Genomic DNA, 18,308 nt, shown 5'->3' on the forward strand with positions numbered 1-18,308 from the left:
ATGAAGTTAGGTCGGACACCAGCACAGCCAAATCTTAAAAGGTCCTGTGCAGAAGTGATGCTGGGAGGAGCGAGCATCCAGGAGATTGTAATGCAAAAATACTGGATCTCATTTTATTATTTCCTGTCTTCACACATGGCTGCCCACTGGAATACAGACATCCCCTATGGCCTCTCCAGCTCCTCTTCCAGCACAGAAAACCCAAGTGCAGCACAATCAGCATGGGACACTGCTTGTCTGCAGCTTTTGCAAAATAGTGTAATTCATGACTTCTCTGGCAAAACTAGACTACGCTGGGGATTTCAGGGAAGGTCAAAAGTCACCGTGTTGAACTACACTTTAAAATATACCGCCTATATTCCGCTTAAGTTTTTTTCCAAGTTGTGTTTGCGATTTGCCTTCAAAACAGTTCTCCCTCCTTTTCTTTCTCCAGACCTGCAGGAGAAGTGGGGGTAAAGCGCATCCTGCAGAGGTTCACTGAAAACGGGGAGCTGGCAGGAGAAACCCCGGCAATCCACACTGAACTGCCTCAAGTGTTCTGCTGAAAGAGAAGTGGGACTGCTTGTTTCAGCTACCTCTGCCATAGAGAGGGAACAGAAATAGAAAAGGAATTACATAGAAACAGTTCTCTAAACAAAGTTAAGACTAAAGAACGCCGTCTGTCTCAACAAGAGGCAACCTGTGCTCACATTTTGGTGGATAACAGTCTATTCTACAGTTTTATGGCAGATTAATTTGAAATACTGAGAAATGTCTGAAGGACAGACTTGAAGAAGAACACAGTAATACTGCTGCTCATCTTTCCTCTTGGTATAAAATCACATCACTTGCCATCAGCTTCCAAGAACACATTCCTCCTAATAACATCTTTTACACAACTTCCTTCTACAGCTTCTTTATTCGTGATAAAATAATAATAATAATAATAATAATAATAATAATAATAATAATAATAATAATAAAAATTAAAAAAATCATCCTCTTAGCCTTAAGATTTGCACAAAATCAGAGGCCCTGCACCAGCTGTTTCATTTGTCATGTATTTATGCATACCAAAGTATTTGTACAAAGGAATCAATTGTAGCTGCAACTAATTGTGCACATTGCTGATTCACCTGTAAACCCCTGGGGAGTGAAGAGAATCCTGAATTATTAAGATCATCATTTGCTATCTGGGAACACGAATGTCTGTATTTTCCCATTTCCAAAACTCCCCTTTTATCTTAAAATTCACTTTAATACTGTAACTATTAAAAGCTAGAGGAGTCACAATTGAGAACAGGGAAACAAACTGCAAGAAGAAACAAAATACAAAGCCAGCTGGGATCCAAAGCCACTTTCATCACATGGGATATTTTTATATCCATTGTACATTTTATTTTTTCTAATAACTGTCACACATGTAAGCAGGAAGGCAGCAAGGTACCTTAAAAGGACATAAGAAAAGATAAACGTGGTCCCATCCACCCCTTGCTGGGCTTTTCCTTTATATATGCTGAAAATATTTAAACCCTAAGCAGATCATTTTAAAAAATTTCAGGATTAGAGTGGGCTTGACCAACCAAGTGAAAATCTCCATTATCAGTGAATTGGATTCAAACAATGGCAGGGGGGATTCAGCATGTCTTATATCTATGATTAAAAACTGAAGCCCAGCCATCAATAAGCAAATTCCCCTTTGCAGCTCTAACACTGCAGTCAGTCCCACACCGCCTGCTTTGCAGTGAACCCGCACCGAGTCAACGTCGAGTTTCTGTCTTTTCGTTTTTCTCCAATTCTGAATCAGTTTATTGCAACAGCTCATCTTGAAACATGTAAACACTATCAGCAGAAGGAAAACATTATTTTTTAGTTACACTTACGTTAGGCAAAAAAACTGGCATTACAGAAAGACATCTGACAGAATTTTTACCTTTTAATTAACTTAATAGAAATAGGGATAGAACTCTGAGGTCTGGGTACGTTACAGAGATGAAGGCAAGTGTTCTTCTGGGAAGTCCTGGCTCGTACAGACCATTCAAAAAATCGGCAACAAAATCTTCTTCAAACCACAGCGAAAGAACAAGCCAATATCAGAGACTTAACCTGGTAGAAGAATATACATCTTCAAGTACTATGTCTTCAGACCATTATTCCACATCCCACAGGTTCCCTGTCACTACCAAGAGCTGTTTTCCACCAGACAAGCCACAGATTTCCCTGTCAATCCAGGTGCATCTCCTGGTAAGCACATCCCCTCCCCAGAGATGCCAGGAAAGCTCTCTTTCCACTGTCTTTAACTAAATTAATTCAGTTAATATATTAACCGAATTCAAATTATTATAACTGGATATTCTATTATATAATCACAGAAACAATAAATCCTTTGCCATTGTAGCCTCCACCTGAACTGCAGTTAAGAAGAGCCAAACGCGATGAGCCCACACAGCCCAGCAAGAAAGCAGACAATGGTTGTTCGCTTACACAACCTCTCTGGGGATGAAGATGAATGCAGAAATGTGATTCTGGTTACGGAAAGGAATCACAAGAATGAGGTAGCAATATCAAATGGTCATGGACTTCAACTTTGGTTCCTAAATCTGCTAGGCTCTTACAAATGTTATTCCAACTATATCAAAAAACGTTATTTTCTGCCTCAGGTGAAGCAAACTTGTCTATTCCGAACAGCAACACTCAAATAGAGAAAGAGGTTCACTGTAAATATGCCACGATGTACATTATTGAAATAAAACCAGCTCATTTGGTCGAGAAGAAAACTGAGATCACTTGCAGGTGGTTAAAGGTTTGTAGAGCTTTCTAGACCTACTGTACTTTACATTTATACATACATACTATACTTTCATAAGCACTAGAGAAAGATAATAGCAGATCCATTTTGTTCCCTTTTATATTGAGAAGCAAACTACGTAAGCGCTCACTATCCCCAACAACACAATTAAAACCTGACCCAATTTCTAGACACAAACGAGCTGCATTTTCCACAGCACAGTGATACGTAACCAAGTCCATCCCTGTTTACCCTGCCCCTCCATACCATTTGTAACCCCGAAACCTGAGGGAAAAAACAAGGCTACTACAAATCCATGCCCTGGAGGAAAACACACAGGGCCACAGGCAGGGGAGCGGGTGGAAAGGTGAGAAGGAAAAGCCAAAGGAGCGAGTGTGCATAGTTCATATCACTTGTCTGCACCGCCGAACAGACAGCAAGGGAACCACAGGCCTGCAAGGTCAGGGTTGTATAAAACCAAGAAAACCTCTGGTAGTCATCGTCTTTACTACCTGAGTAAAAATCATAATGTGCACTGATAGAAAGCCTCATAAAAAATCTGATGTGGTTCCACACAGTTGGATAAATGGAGCAGTACAAAAATATCTACGAAAGACGCGCAATTTATGCAGCAGATCACGGGGATTTTACTCACTTCACCTAACATTTTTCTGTTCTGTTTCAGGCACCTCTCATTTTGCTCAAGGAACCTTCACAACAGTTAAGACCGGCCAATATAAACATTATTATTACCACTATTTATTTGAATAACAGCACCATCCCAAAGACCCTTTTTCAGGATAGGGCCCCATTGTGCTAACATTGCATGAACATGTAAGAGTTTGTTCCTGTGCTGGAGAGATTGTAACTTCACCAGACAAGGTCGATAAACAACATAAAAGTAAATGTCAACAGCAACATCAAAAACCTCCTGTGCAGGACTTCTGCTGTTGCATTTTAGTATATTTTCATTAGATCATCTGCTATTCTGTCTTACTGACCAAGGTTTTCCAGACAGTCTGCAATACCAATGCTGCTGATTCTGTCCTCCTAGCACAACCCTAATAAAAATTAATGGAAAAAAAAAAAATTCCTCTTACGTGGGAGGGCAGAAAACACTGAAGACTCTTCAAAGATAATGAAAGTGCCAAGATGTAACATCGCTTTTCTAGTCATTCCTGCAAATGCGAGTTGTTTCTGAGTTGGATAAATACAATGTTGAATATTGTCGCCTTTATTTAAATTCAGTAACTGGCCAGTGAAATTAAATATTCACAGTACTGAATGAGGATTAAAGGCTAGCCCTTGGCTCGTGGGCAAAAAACCTAGATACAGAGCCATATAGTCAGTCTATTCTGTTTGGAAAAAACACTCTATACCCAGCTAGTTGCGAGAGAAAGTGATTTTTCTCATTTTCTAACCATATAGCAGGCAGGTGAGTCCTTGCTCAGCCCCAGCGAACACAGCAAAAACACGGGCAGAGCCCAGCGAGCAGGAAAGCGTTTTGAGGGAAAACAGGCTGAGAAAGGAAAAAGCGTCACGGGAACAGGCGCTTTTTCTGTTCTTGGCTCTGGCTGGAGGGCCGAGGTCGGGAATGCCTTATTAAGCAGCTGAAGCTCTACAAATTTGCAGCCATTATCCTAGTGTGAGGCAAAATGTTACACATGCTCCTGCCTGTCTAGCAGTTTTTTTTCTTCATTCAGCAAATATTTAGTGGATTTAAGGCTCCCAAAACAAATTATCTCCTAGGTATCACTAAAAAAAAAAAAAAAAAATCCATACAGTTTGCCTAGATTTGGTTAGAGTGATAAATAGATGCATTTCCTACAGTAAAGTCCAGGCTTTACAGATCTTACAGTTGCTTCTCTCATTGCAACTTAGTACAGGAGAAAGGAAGCAAAAAAAACCCACTGAAAATGTTCTGGTTTGGAGGACTTTTTGGCATTCACCTATTGCTGCAGGAACAACCGTCCCCGTCCCCCTCCCCCTTCCTGCTTTTTGACAGCTTTGCTTTTCCCATTTAACCTGAGAGGTCTTTAATGAAATTCTGCTAGGAATACAGAGCAAGTCAGGGAATGCTTCACCTCTTGACAAATCCACTATACTTAAGGAATATATATTCTTCAACTAAGCTTCCTAATTACACCATTCTTATCACAGGATTTCAACACACGATAGCGGAGGTGCTGCATAGCACACTGTGAATTTAGAGTAGAGATAGCCATGAAATTGCTTTTCAAATACAATAAAACCACATACATGGTAACAGCATACTATCGCTTCTCAACCCTGGCACGGCATGCAACAAGTTGCCTGTGTAAAGGAGCCACAGCGTTATCTTCCAAATTGTCCCAAGTGATGCTCAGCTCCCATAAACCATCCAAGGAAGGGCTACGAACACTTCTCACTGGGCAGTCACGTTTCACCCCTTTCAGTTCCCAAATAGGTCCTTTTAGTTGACCTCTAGGCAATTTTCATGCATTTAGCCAACAGAGACACGTGAGGCAGGGCTAGATTTATTTATTTTTATATATTTATATAACTCTACTCTGACATGCATTCATTTTCCATTGGGAGACTCCCAGCAAGGAAGCACTGTTCAAAACACAAATTACATGCTGCCAGGGCAAAAGAATAAAGAAGCAAGTGTGTTATTCTGTGACCCAGATCTCCTCCGGGGATCTCCAAGCTCCCTTCCCTACCCAGAGCACTGTGCCTACAAACCACTGTGGACTTTCCACCAAATGAGTTACAAGTCACAAAGATATGTGGAACAATTAACTTCGCTTAAGCTGCGATGCTTTTTCTTGAAAAGCAAGCGCTGGGGTTCCTAACTGATGAGTCCTGCATAGTTGAGATCTTTTTAAGTAGATGTCACTCCCTGCAGCTGTGCCCTGGCACTTCTAGTAACACTGCTCAAGCTTTGCCTTTGCTGATGCTTCTCTACTCATGCATTGTGCAAGAAGTCCCAGAGCAATCTTGGGGTAACAACAGAGACTTAGGAACCCCAAACAAATATTGTTTTCCCTTAGCTTTGCTACGTATAGATCCCACAAGTTCTCTTTGGAAGGCTTCAGAATTTACATACATAACACTCCTTTATAAAGCATAAGTTTAAAGACACTTACATAACAGATTAATAGACACTGTTTCCCAGAACAGAAAAAAAAACCACCCAAGACCTGTTACGTGCTTCTGAATTTGCTGAAGTACAATGTCCATATTCCTTACATTGCTTTCTCCCAGGCAGCAGTTTCTGTCCCATGTCCCTAACAGAAAGATGTGATTTACTTCTACATTTGTCAAATTTGCTAATCTGGCAAAACAGAACATGGCTAAAGATCATTGATGTTCTCTCTGGGTTACATAAAACTAAGCTTTCTTATCTTGCCAAGACAAAGGCTGTCATTCCACAAACAAACCCTGCTTGTCAGGAAGATCACTGGGCTCACCCCTGGAGCCCAGTTTGTATTAACAAGTGTCCATCTCAAAATTAGTGAAGCTATTTTGCCGCCTGTTATATTATTGGAAGTGTATCCCAACATCCCGCTCCCCTGATGGATGAGATCTGCTTTTCATTTTCCAGTCTGAATATACTCCTTATCAAGATATACACATTTCTTCCTGTCCCAGACCTGTCTTCAATCTAACATACAAAACAGTTGTATGCACTCAAGTAATTATCAACCGCTCATGTATTTAGAGAAAACAATTATATTCCCTCTCAGACTTGGCTTTACCAGGATAAATCAACCAACCTCGCAGCGTCCTCTTGCGAGACAGACTCAGCTCTTCCCTCACCATCTCCACAGTTGTCCTCTGCACCTGCTCCGCCTCACATTCACCCTTCTGGAACATGGTCTACCAGAGCAGTTCGGTTTACACATGGGGACTTAGCAGTGCTGCCTTGCATGTAAGCAGCATTAATACTTCCCTATTTCTACCATTAAGTACCTCTTCACCTCACAGATCTCAGGAGTATATTTTTCAGAGCTGGAGGGTACTAGTAAAAAGAAATCCTTTGATTTTACTCATGCCTTTCTGTCCCCCCTCTATCATTTTCAAGAGATGAGCAGCCAGGTTGGGGCTAAACTCCCATCTCTTCAAAGTAACGCAATCATGCATCTTGTGCTGGAAAATTTCAGTCCACTTTTTCCAACCGGTTCCTAAAGGTCAACCAGCTCTTGCTGTTCCTTGTCTCTACTGACAGCATTCCCAGCTTTGTCACTAGCAAATTTTATAGTACACTCCTGCTTTTGGTGCCAAGTTCATTAGCAAATACATTAAAGTCAGCCCAAGACTAGCTTTTAGGACAACAAACTTCCATTAGGCACAAGCTCATCCCCTGCGAGCACAAAATGATGTGACCTCCCTCCAACACGCTCTTTATTCACCTCACAATTCTTCTACAACATTAAATCAGTATTTTAATGAATAATTTCCAACATATTGCTGGAGCAAGCATCATACCACAGTCTAGACAGATTAGCTCTAGCTTGTTCTTCTGTCTAAAACCAAAAATGAACAGCTTTATGAAAAATACAGACTGCACTACAGGTGTCCATGGAGCCCAAGTCTTCTCTACTGTGATTATAAGTTTTATATTTATACACACACACAACACAGGGTAGGAACCCTTTGTTGGTTCCCTCCCAATGCAAAGCCAGAGCTCCCCTGTCCTCCAGAAACATTAGGACACATGAGGAATGCGGTATTTCAGAGGACTGCAGTTACCTTACAACATATAACATTCATTTTTTTTTCCAAATAAGCTACAGTCTACATCTGACTGCGGATGGCTGAAAAGCAATCCGATGAAAATGAGAAGCAGTAACAGTCCGAGGGGCATTGCCAGTCTCAGGAGGGTAATCCCTGCAAATGCCATGACACAGTCATATTGCAAGATAAAAATCGGTACTTTGAGTTCGGAGAAAAAAGAAATTCAATTGAAATACATGGACCACTATAGAGACAATCACAGCACGTGTGAATAAAAACAACAACAAAAAAGGTAGTGTTTGTTCCTGTAGGTTACAAGGAGGTAGATATGTTGAGAAACTTCAGTCAACTTTGGCAAAGAAAATGTGGAACAAAACTGGTCGGGTCAATGAAAGTGACTCCACAATAGTCAATTCACCACGGCTTTGAGCTTGAGCCAAAACCAGGACACACGAGAGTCTGCCCGCTGACTGGGGTGGGCTTCGAACCACGAATATAGTAAACGGCAACAGGATAGAAAACATCTTAGTAAGAACCAAAATTGAAGGATTCAGTACAAAAGGTTTTCTTTCGTTTAGTTTTTATTTTTTTCCTTTTAAAAAAGGTTAACTATAAAGGAAACAGGGAAATTGATCCAGTGGAAAGGTATGCCAACAATAAGCTGCATTCACATTCACAAACTGATAAGCAAACCTGTTAGGTGTCTATTGTAAAGAGCATGAAATCTGTAGGAGGAAAGGCAGGAATGATCTCGCCCAGAGAACAGCACCCCTTGCAATGCCTGTAATTCCCCACGTCCCAACGCCCTGACCAGCTCCTCAGGTTATTTCCCATTCCCCAGACGGTCAGTCTCCAGAAAACATTTTCTGCACCTCAGCCACTTCTTGGTTAAATACATTTTGACGGCTCATTAGTAGAATAATTTATCAAGTGTTGCAAGAAGAGCTGTTATAAATTTGTTTTCTATGTAAACCAGGTTCCGTGCAACCAGGATGGAATTCCAGCCTTTTCATATGCATTTTAATGTGAAATGCTGACATCAAGTCTTAAATTCATTTGATTATTTTTTCTGTTTATGTTATTAGTAATCACTTTTGCTGGCGCTCTTTTCTGTTCCAGTTCAATCCCTCAGTTGAATTACTTGAACTCTTGGTGAACTGCACCAAAAAAAGGAAAATTAACTAATGCCTCATTTGATCTTGTGACCATAAAACTTGTGTTTTCATTCCCTCTTTAACCTTTGACCATCTATTTTTCCCCTTAATTCGCGTGTTATGTACCTGATAGTTTTAAATTTGTTTCTTTTATTCATGAAAAGAGAATTTGCTCTGACAGTTGATCTGCCCTCTATTCATTTTATCCAACACTGACTTTATTCTCATGATTAAGCACATGCTTAAAATCACTTCTGCATAGTCCATCATATGTGCAAGTTACTTGACTTACTGTATTCTTTTACCAGACGTGTCTGGCTGTGTTCACAAAAAGTGGTGACTACATTAATAGATAAAATAAGCTTACAAAAGAGAGAAATGGCTGATTTTCTGAAAGCTCACTTGCCAATTTATTACTTTAATAACATCCTCTCCTTTTCATTTTGTTATGATGGACTTCAACTTAATTTATGCCACTGGGTTTTTTTTTTTAAACAGATGTTAAGCACCTGAGCACATTATAAAACATTTTTAAAACACGTGTAGACCATAATAAAATATGGTCTATCTACAGCCTAAAGAAACTAAATGAAAGGAAAAAAAAATCATGAATATCATTAATGAGGCCAAGTATTCCAACTATGGCTCACATTTGACATCACTACCCTACATTTGTGTGAATATTAAATTCATAGATGTCAATCCTACATACATAATGCTCAATATCAACCCCAGATGGATTCAGATCCCTTGTTGTGTATGGTTTTTTATATATGTTCATTAAATCACTGTAAGAACACCACGTTGACCGTCATTTACAAACATGAGGGCACTAAGCCAGTGACTACGAACTTTATTTCTATTTATATGACGAACTAGAGACTTGGCATATAAGTACAGGCTTCTAGATCTGGCCTCTACTTTGATGGCCATGCAGACGCAGGTTTCCTGTCTTTGGTGTCCAGCAGGTCTCAGTTTCTTTCGAGTAAATAAAAGTCGGTATATTCAGTATCATTGCCCCCAGCAGACAGACTTCTGTTGTTCTGCAGCAATATTCATTATCTCCCAGCATCAACACCACTGAAACTAAGGGCGGCTTTTGCTTCTGTTGACCTGAACCAATATCAACTTTCTGTCGGCAAGAATGAAAGCAGGATCAAGACCTGATGCTACAAGTGACACAGTAACACGGTCTTCTGTGAAATAAGCCCTGCTTTGCTCCAGAGGTAACACTCATGTGCTTGAACACAAAAGAGCCTGTCATTAGGTTTTCTCTACAACATCCTACTAATATCCAGTTGATTTTTTAAATATACAACAAACTTAGCCACCGTCAACACTGTATTTCTAATTCTTTCATAAAATAGAGCAGGAAAGAGGTCATTTCAGGTTATGCAACTTCACCACAGGCATATGGCAGTGAACCCACAGCAGAAACATAAAATCTCCCTGTCCTCTAAAGCAGATGGCGTGCTGATCAAATAAGAGATAATCCAATGCTAGCTGCACTACTACTGCTGCTATTAACTACTGAACCAAAACCAGCATAAGGTGCTAAAGACAGAAATACCCAATGCAAGGAGGTGAAAGACAGGCAAGACAACAAGGAAAACCAAAACAAAAAAAACCCACAGACTAAACAAGATGTAACATAAGACAACCTATTGCAGCAGAAATAGCCTCTTTTCAGGTACATTTAAGATTTAAAACCTAGGAATGGCAATAGGCAAGGAACAGCAATGGCTCTCATTCTGGTTTAGAGGATGTTTACCCAGTTTGAGATACTGGCCCAGTTCCCTTCGCTTGGTGATCGCGTGGCACTGGGCACCTGCCAGGGGCTAAATATCCTGGCTGCTCAGATAATTACATATTTATGATTCTGCCGAGAATTCTTAGTCAAAGCTTATTTCGGAACTGTAAAGTGCTTAGACAATCAGCAGAGAAAGTTCTCCGACAAATGCTACTTCAAAAGTAGAGCCACCACTTCTTAAAATGTTTAAGGACAGCAGTTTCCCTTTCAGTCAATTCATTCCGCAGTGAACTTGAACGGTAGAAAAAGGAGGCAAGGGGTGTTTTCCCTCTGAATCAGAAAGAGATCTTACTAGTGTATTTAACTTGCTTCCTGTAAAGAAACAGGAAACTAAAAAACTCTTCTAAAAATGGATCAGAATGCAGCAGTACATACAATTTTTAATACTTATCACAGTATGCACCCTACCACACCACACAGGTGTTCTTTTGTACCATATTATTAGCACTTCCTCTTCAACACGTATACCCCTAGATCAGCTAATTCATGCTGATCCAGTAAATAGAATTTATGGATGAACACTTTGAAATATAATTGTTCAGCTGTACCCAATTATCAGACAAAATACATTGCACTTCACCTTCCTTCATTTGTAATAGCATCTACTAATTTTAGAAGGAGCAGAAGAGTCCAAAATTCCACACTGTCACTCAGTTTGGACTTTTTCTGTAACTGCTAGAAATACTTAATTTTAAAGCTGTACTCCACAAACTGTACAACAGCCTCAAAAATAAATTTCATGACCACTTCTAAGCCGTACCATTGGAAACACTTTCAAGCTTGGTTAACTTTATGCATGTGAGCACTCCTTATTTATATCTCAAAAGAATTATTCCTACACGTGAAGTTACATGTCTGCAAGTGTGTCTGTATTTGAAGAATAAGTGCGTTATACCTGCAGGGTTTTTTTATTTTGAAGCAACTATTCGTGTCTTTTGTAGACAACATTTTAAGTACTGCCAAGTTTCATAGACTCTTGAAAGCAGGGGTCCCTCTTCTCAGCATAATGAAAACCAACCTTCAGCTCTACCATCTTTCAAAGGTTGGCTCACCCGCAGATCTTCTTTCATATATACTTATAGCTGTGAGATGACATTCATCTCCTGTTGAAACAAAGTCAATTTTGGAACTCCAGCGCAAACCCTGGGGCTAGTGGCATGGACCTGCCACCGTCCTTGGCAGGTGCTGGCAGAAGCAGGGGCGTCCACACTGGCAGAAGATTAACCTGGCAGACCAAAATTTATATGGGTTTAGCTGTTGTGGAATCATAAATGAATTAACAGTTGTATTAATTTATTCCTTCAGCTGTCTTCTAAGGAGTGGTGAGATCACAGAATGACACTACAGAAGGCACCACAAAAGGGTTCGAAGAAGAAGTCCTGCTGCAGTCTTGTGGAAGTTTTTGCAGACATCTTCCAACCCCTTCACTGAATGCCTTTTTCTTTGGAGTGACTTCTTCATCCTCCCCAGCTCCTCCAACCAATCCTGCTGGGCAGATAATCATATTGAAGTGTTGCACGCACGGAATTTCCTGGCCCAAGAGACTTCGTGCCTGCAGAGTTGTTCTCCTCTAACGAGTCTCTTCCATGTAAGAACAGCTGATGTAACACATAACGGGCTTGTTACACTTTCAAAACGCAGTGCCATATATTCACCTAAAACATCTACTTTGTATTCCCCTCAAGAGACTATGGGGACATGGTTTTGCTGGTGACAACCCTACTCTGCTGGAGATGAAGTAACTTTGTGCTCACTGCCTATCCTCAGACTTCACCGGTCTCAGCTTGTAATAAATGATAATATCCTCTGTTCTATGCTGCAGGGAGACCTCTTTAACTGAGCAGCGTGTTGATCTTTCTCAAAATAACCACATAGTAAAAGATGGAGCCAAGAACCCGAGCGCAGTATTTTTCAGGGTGCCTCTTAAAAGGTCACCACATTGTCTTGCTTGCTCGATTCTTTCATAGCCCTTTTTGGTTACTTCCTCTGACATTAAATCCATCACAGCAAGCTGTTGTATGATACTCACAAACTGATGTTTCCCAGCTTTCTGTAAGTTCCTGGATTTTGCACACTCCTTTTTATATCTGTAGATATACATGTATATGTATATAGACACATGCACACTCATATACAGCCACGCATATTTATGCACGTACACACCCACACAAACGCAGGTCTGCTTCAGTGACTTGTAGGAGACAGAAAGGCAAAGTGTCTTCCTTCTAAAACTTGCAAGAGAAGCCCTTCAAAGTACATTGGAAAAATCTCTCTCAAGCTACCTGCTCCATCGCGTAAGAAAATTAATTTGCTAAAGCCTGTGCGGAAAACCTGACGTGATCTTTTGTGTAAGGCCAAAGGTCCAGGACTTTCCATTTTTACTTCCAACACATTCCTTAGTCCTTGTGACTGTGGATTAAGTACCCAGTTATTAGCCTCTAAATGAACCTTCAAAATCCTAGAAAAAGTATCATTATACAATCATTTTCCTTCATTTAACAGGTCTTTTTTGTTAAGCCTTTGCATCTTTCCTTTTGAGACTGAGGAACAATTACAGGTGACTGGCAGAATGGAAAGGAGAACTTACAGCAACTGAACACACCCGTACTCTCCCTTAACGGGCTATACCACAGTATACAAATTTCCTTTTCTTTTTTTTTCAAATTGCCTACAGTTCCAATATGTTTTTAAGAAGTACCTGATATTTTATCCTATTATCAGTTAACATTTCATATATGATGCAAAAAATAAGCATATTTTAGTTACCTTTAAAATGGAAAAGTAAAGAAAGAACAACAGAGGATGCGTAACTTCTGTGTTTTGCCTTTTGGTTTTGTTGTTGGTTGTTTTTTTTTTTTTTTGAGTACTAAGCAATGGAACTGACAATCATGATTGAAAAAAAAAACCTGATGGAAATTGCAAGTATAATTTCACAACGGAACCAGAAATGCATTTTTAATTGAAATATATGTACTGAACATGGTTACCAAGTTATTCCAAATACTGTCTGGGAGAAGAACACAAACGGCTCTTTTAAGGTCAACCTCTGGCCCACTCTTTGTCTACAAACATCAGAGATAAAAACAACATAACCCAAACCTACCAAAGCCTATTTTACTCTAAACTAGAATAAGTTATGATTCCTATGGGTATGATGAAGAATGTGTTTAGCTTGTCTCTTAAGTCTACGTTCAAACTGTTTCAAAGTTAGTTGAGAGATGAATAATCGTTTAGAAATCTCTAGAATAATAAAATATAACAACTTATAGCACAAAAGCAGCTCTTTAAGAAAAGAGTGGGGAACATTTCACTTCACTACAAAGTAACAGTTGAGTATGTTTTATGATCACTGTAACAACTAGCACGCCCTTGAGACTATGCAATCCTGAATTTCTAATATAATTTGTAGGGGAAAAATTAGGACCAAATGCAGTAACATTTCAAGTATAGTCCCTCTGTATTTTAAAATTTTATGAAGTATAAGGACTATGTTAATATGGAATGAGTCATGTTTTTAAAAGAAGCAGTAATACAGACATGTATTTCAAATCATAACTAAAAACATACTCAACTAATACAAACTAAAAAGAAATCAGAGAAGCTTTTTGTTGGAAAAAAGTTAACAACAACAAAAACTTTACACTAACAGAAAAGGCTGAGAGCACTGCCAGTTTCAGCTTGGCAAAGTTACAAGACCAGGCCAAGTGACCAGGTAAAACGGACACCATCTCACTCAACAAATTCATTCCCACCAGCAGAAATTCATCCTAAATCACTATAAACTTTACACATATCAACCCTGAGCTTAAACACCAGTCTATTAAATGAGATACACATTTGGTGTAGATCTTCCGATTTCAGAGTTATATTTGCTTTACTTAGTGCCAAATCTATGCTGCATTACACTTCACTCCATGATGTCGTCAAGAGAACCACGTACGAGGTTCCAAAGCAAAGCAGTCGCATCCAAGCAAACCCTCCTGGAGTGTAGTTTTGCCCCAGGGCAAAGACAGCAGTTGCAAAGGTGTAAGAGAGACTACAATTCATTTCCATATTCTTTAGATCCATACCCACATGCAAACCAAATGAACTCAGCTCAGCTCTCAGATGCCAAATTGAGTTTCCAAAGCTGGTAGCTAGAAATAGTATCCATTTAACCTCTGCACTGAGCGTAATGATCTAGAGATGCTTGAAAAACAAAGCTCAGGCTGGCACTTTATGCATTTATTTCTTAAGGCTAAGGCTGCAATTACCATTCACACAGTACACCTCAACTGTGACACCACAAGATACCAAAACTGCTGAAGAAAGATTATTTGTTCAAAGCCGAAGCAACAAGTTCCAGTCTTTCTCTTCAGATCTCACGTCTGCTTTCCATCAGGACAACTATCAGAAAGCACAAGTAAACCATAAAGACAGCCTGCAAATAAAAACTTCCAGTAGTCTGTGACACTGAGTAACATTCCAGAGATGGGTTGAGATCACATCAACCAAGCCCCTTTCTGTAGGAACCAAGTTTTATGCTGTCAAATGTTCTGAAGCAAAATACACCCGGCACTGTGCAAGGTTTTTATAGGAGAAGCTGTTAGTACCAAAACCAACTGCAGAGAGCACCCACATGAGGGCAATCGGGGACTCGGCTCAGCTCCAGCTCGCCCCAAACAGGCTTTTGGCCAAAAGAGGAAACAAAACCAGTTACCAACAGGATAAGCTGTGTTCTTGTCAAGTCACACTTCTTGCTTCGAAACTAATATGCTTGACTACTTTTCACAAGTTAAAATCCAGATACAACTGTAATATTACTGTCAAACAGAGTAATGGTCTAGATGTTTCTTATAAAATTAAAGTAATCCACTTGTGTACTAAAAAGTAGTTAACTCTAAAACCACTGTTTACAATACAAGACAGCTTACGGTCTGTCTGCAGGAAGGAACCACACCACCTGCAGTCAGTTCAAAAAGTACTTACCATTGGCAGTGCATTGATATGCAGAAGTTTTCCTTTCACGTGCCTCTTGCCGCAGAAGGGTGATGCTGACAATCAAGGAGACAAAATAGGAAACGTTAGTATTTATTATTTTGAAAACAGTGGTGTTAACAGAATAAAATGTTATGAAGTACGGGCCTTCACGGCTCTTGCAGCTGCCCTGTTCAAGGAGCTGAGTGTTTCCCACTGAATATGCACAGGAGCCCGAGCCGCCACAATCAGACACAGAAGACGACGCCGAGCGTGGATTTGCACATGTCCTGTCACTACCCACCCCACACCAACTGCTCCTGCGGGGACCTGAAACACAGACCTTGAAACAAATAAGCCCATTAAATGAACAGTTATACCACCAGACCTCTAGGTAGTCGCACCTATTCAGCAGGAGTGTACACAAACCAAACAACCTGTGGATTCAAATCCTGATGTCTGGATTTTGCCTTAGGCCTCCAGAAAAGGCTTTGGGAAGTTAACCAGGCAGAGAAGGCAGCATACAGTATCTTCTGCCCATGCCAGGTTTCTTCTGGAAGTAAACCTCAGCTACCGATTTCTAAACACACCAACAAAAATCAACATTCCAATGGTTTCACTTCCAAAATGGCTCCAGTCATTGAAACGCAGGAAAAAAAGGCTGTTTTCCTCACACGTATTGCACTAAATAACTCCATTTATGTACACACGTGTGCCCATGCACCCAGGTAGTTACCAACCCCTCCAACAACTTCAGTAATTAAAAACAAACAAACCAACCAACAACAGGTACATAATAGAATTCTTCCTAATGCAATATTCAAGAGAATTCTTTCCCATCTTCCAAAACTGAACCAAAACATAAATCCAAAATATCTGTGCTCTCTCCTACATCTTAGTAATTTTCTTTACATATAAATAATAATTTTGTGCTTCTAACAATAAAACAGTTAATCATAAGCAAACATGTTTTGATGTCCAACTCCATGCACAGTAGTATCTATTTTTACTTATTAACAACAAACAATCTTTATTCACACTAATATCCATGAGTGGTTGCTCTCCATGCAAATACTTGCCAAACTGCTTTTTGCGTTAGGAAATATCTAATCATCCACTCAAAGAGAAAGAAGGACAGATGGACATGGGTGTCTGAAAGCATTATCTGACTATTTTTAGATTAAACTATTTACAAAGCATCTGTACACTGTGTTCAAAAACTTTCACTATGAGTAAAGAATAACTATGGCTTTCAGGGCTCATGATCAACACGAAGTTTTTGTGTGCAATTTTCAAGCTCAACCAGTAGGAAAAGCCTTATCATAAAGGTGGTTTTGGACCCAGCTGAATAAAAAGAGCTGCAGAAGTTTGGTTTATTTTATTCTTAGAAGATCCCACTCCCAAGGCAGACAGAAATGTAACCTTCCCAGTGCAAGCGAGAGGCACTGCAGAGGATGCTGAAGAATGCTGGAATGCTAGGAATTGAAAGAATTTGCAAACAGGCTCTTGTTCCCTTGCTTAGTTGTACTGGTGCCACAGAAACTATGTAAATAGGCTAAGGAAAACTCCACTCCTCAAGTGACATGGTTTCCTATGCGGAGCTACTCAGAAAGTTTGTTTATTCCTCAGCCAGAGTTGCAGACCAGCAGAGAAGAGAAAGCTTTATCACCTGGCTCAGCAGACCCCATAAACAAACAGTACTTGCTTATAACAAGAGTTTTCCTTAAAAACAGAACACCATACCAACCAGCCAATATTTGCGCTCTACTTTTGAGAACAGACTAAATCCTTATGCCAGCTGTGTGCAGAGAATGGCAGAGAGGGGCTCTGCTGCCCAGTTCTGAGTGTGCCACTTGGTTTGGGTTATTTCATTTGGGAAGGAACACGGCAAACATAAATAAAAGGATGATTGCACAAACATAAATCATTTCCTTCAATGAAAAAAGGCTTTCCTCAGCCTACACAGCCCAAACTGTCTCCCTTCCAACACCCCTTTGCCCTTGTGCAATCTTCTGAGTGCTGTACTTATCATTGAAGCCAGAGAGGGAAACCTTTCCGTCTGATCCGTGGAAGAGGCTTCTTGTCCTTCGCTTTATATCTAAACAGGGCAGTGACACGGAAAGAAGCTGGAAGCAAAGACTCAAGAGAGCAGAGAATGAGAAAAGAAAGAGTTCACTGACTCTGCTTCCTCACTCGTATTAATTGGTTGTAGGCTCCAGCTTTAAATAAGAGTGCTTGAAAGGACACATAAATACTTAGAAAACTCAATGTCCTTCTTCAGAATCAAGTACTGAGTACAAATGCCCCATCAGCAGCTTTTTTCTTTCCAAATTTATCCTACTGGATTTTGTCATTTTGACACATATCTTGAAACAATGCAGGTAGGTGACAGCTATAATTTATTGATTTTAGACAGTGTCTCACCTTTATATACCAACCTGTTACAGTGATTTAAACAGATGACCAGGTGTAGTAACAGCTACTATATATGACACTTAAAACTAATCCACCAGATGGCCTTGAAGTTGATAAAGCACACCTGGGGGATGCACAACAGCTTGTGCGTTTGGATCCTTCCTCTCTGAGAGGCTGGGGATTCACCACTAATGCCTTCAGCATCAACTGAATAATGCTCCCCTTGACTTGAAAAGAAAATGGGGTTTGCGCCGCATGGGTACCAATCTGCTCCCACCAGCTTTGCCCACACCAGGTTTTTCTCCCCACAAATGACACACCTGATCCCTGTGTTCCCCCTGCCATGACACCGAGCCCAAATGCTTGGTACAACACCCAACACCATCATCTCGCGGCAGTAACGCCCCAAGGCACAAAATCCCCAGAGCTGCCTGCACGCAGAGGTAGAGAAAAGGTCTCGGCAAACAGGCTGCGCCAGGCAAAGCCA

The 18,308-nt window shown here is 40.3% G+C and overlaps 1 protein-coding gene across 5 annotated transcripts in view; it reads right to left on the reverse strand.

Moving 5' to 3' along the window:
• Positions 1 to 18,308, reverse strand: part of TBL1XR1 (TBL1X/Y related 1) — a 114,031-nt gene that overhangs the window by 49,448 nt on the left and 46,275 nt on the right. For 4 of the 5 annotated variants that reach the window (XM_065844394.2, XM_065844395.2, XM_071812583.1 and 1 more), the window contains one exon: positions 15,419 to 15,483. The exons of the other annotated variant lie outside the window; for it this stretch is intronic. The gene's annotated coding sequence lies outside the window, so the exon portion shown is untranslated. The remainder of the gene's footprint in view (positions 1 to 15,418; positions 15,484 to 18,308) is intronic. 5 annotated transcript variants of the gene reach the window in all.

Source organism: Patagioenas fasciata, chromosome 9 (genome assembly GCF_037038585.1).
Source record: "Patagioenas fasciata isolate bPatFas1 chromosome 9, bPatFas1.hap1, whole genome shotgun sequence".
In the NCBI taxonomy this organism is placed as follows: domain Eukaryota; kingdom Metazoa; phylum Chordata; class Aves; order Columbiformes; family Columbidae; genus Patagioenas; species Patagioenas fasciata.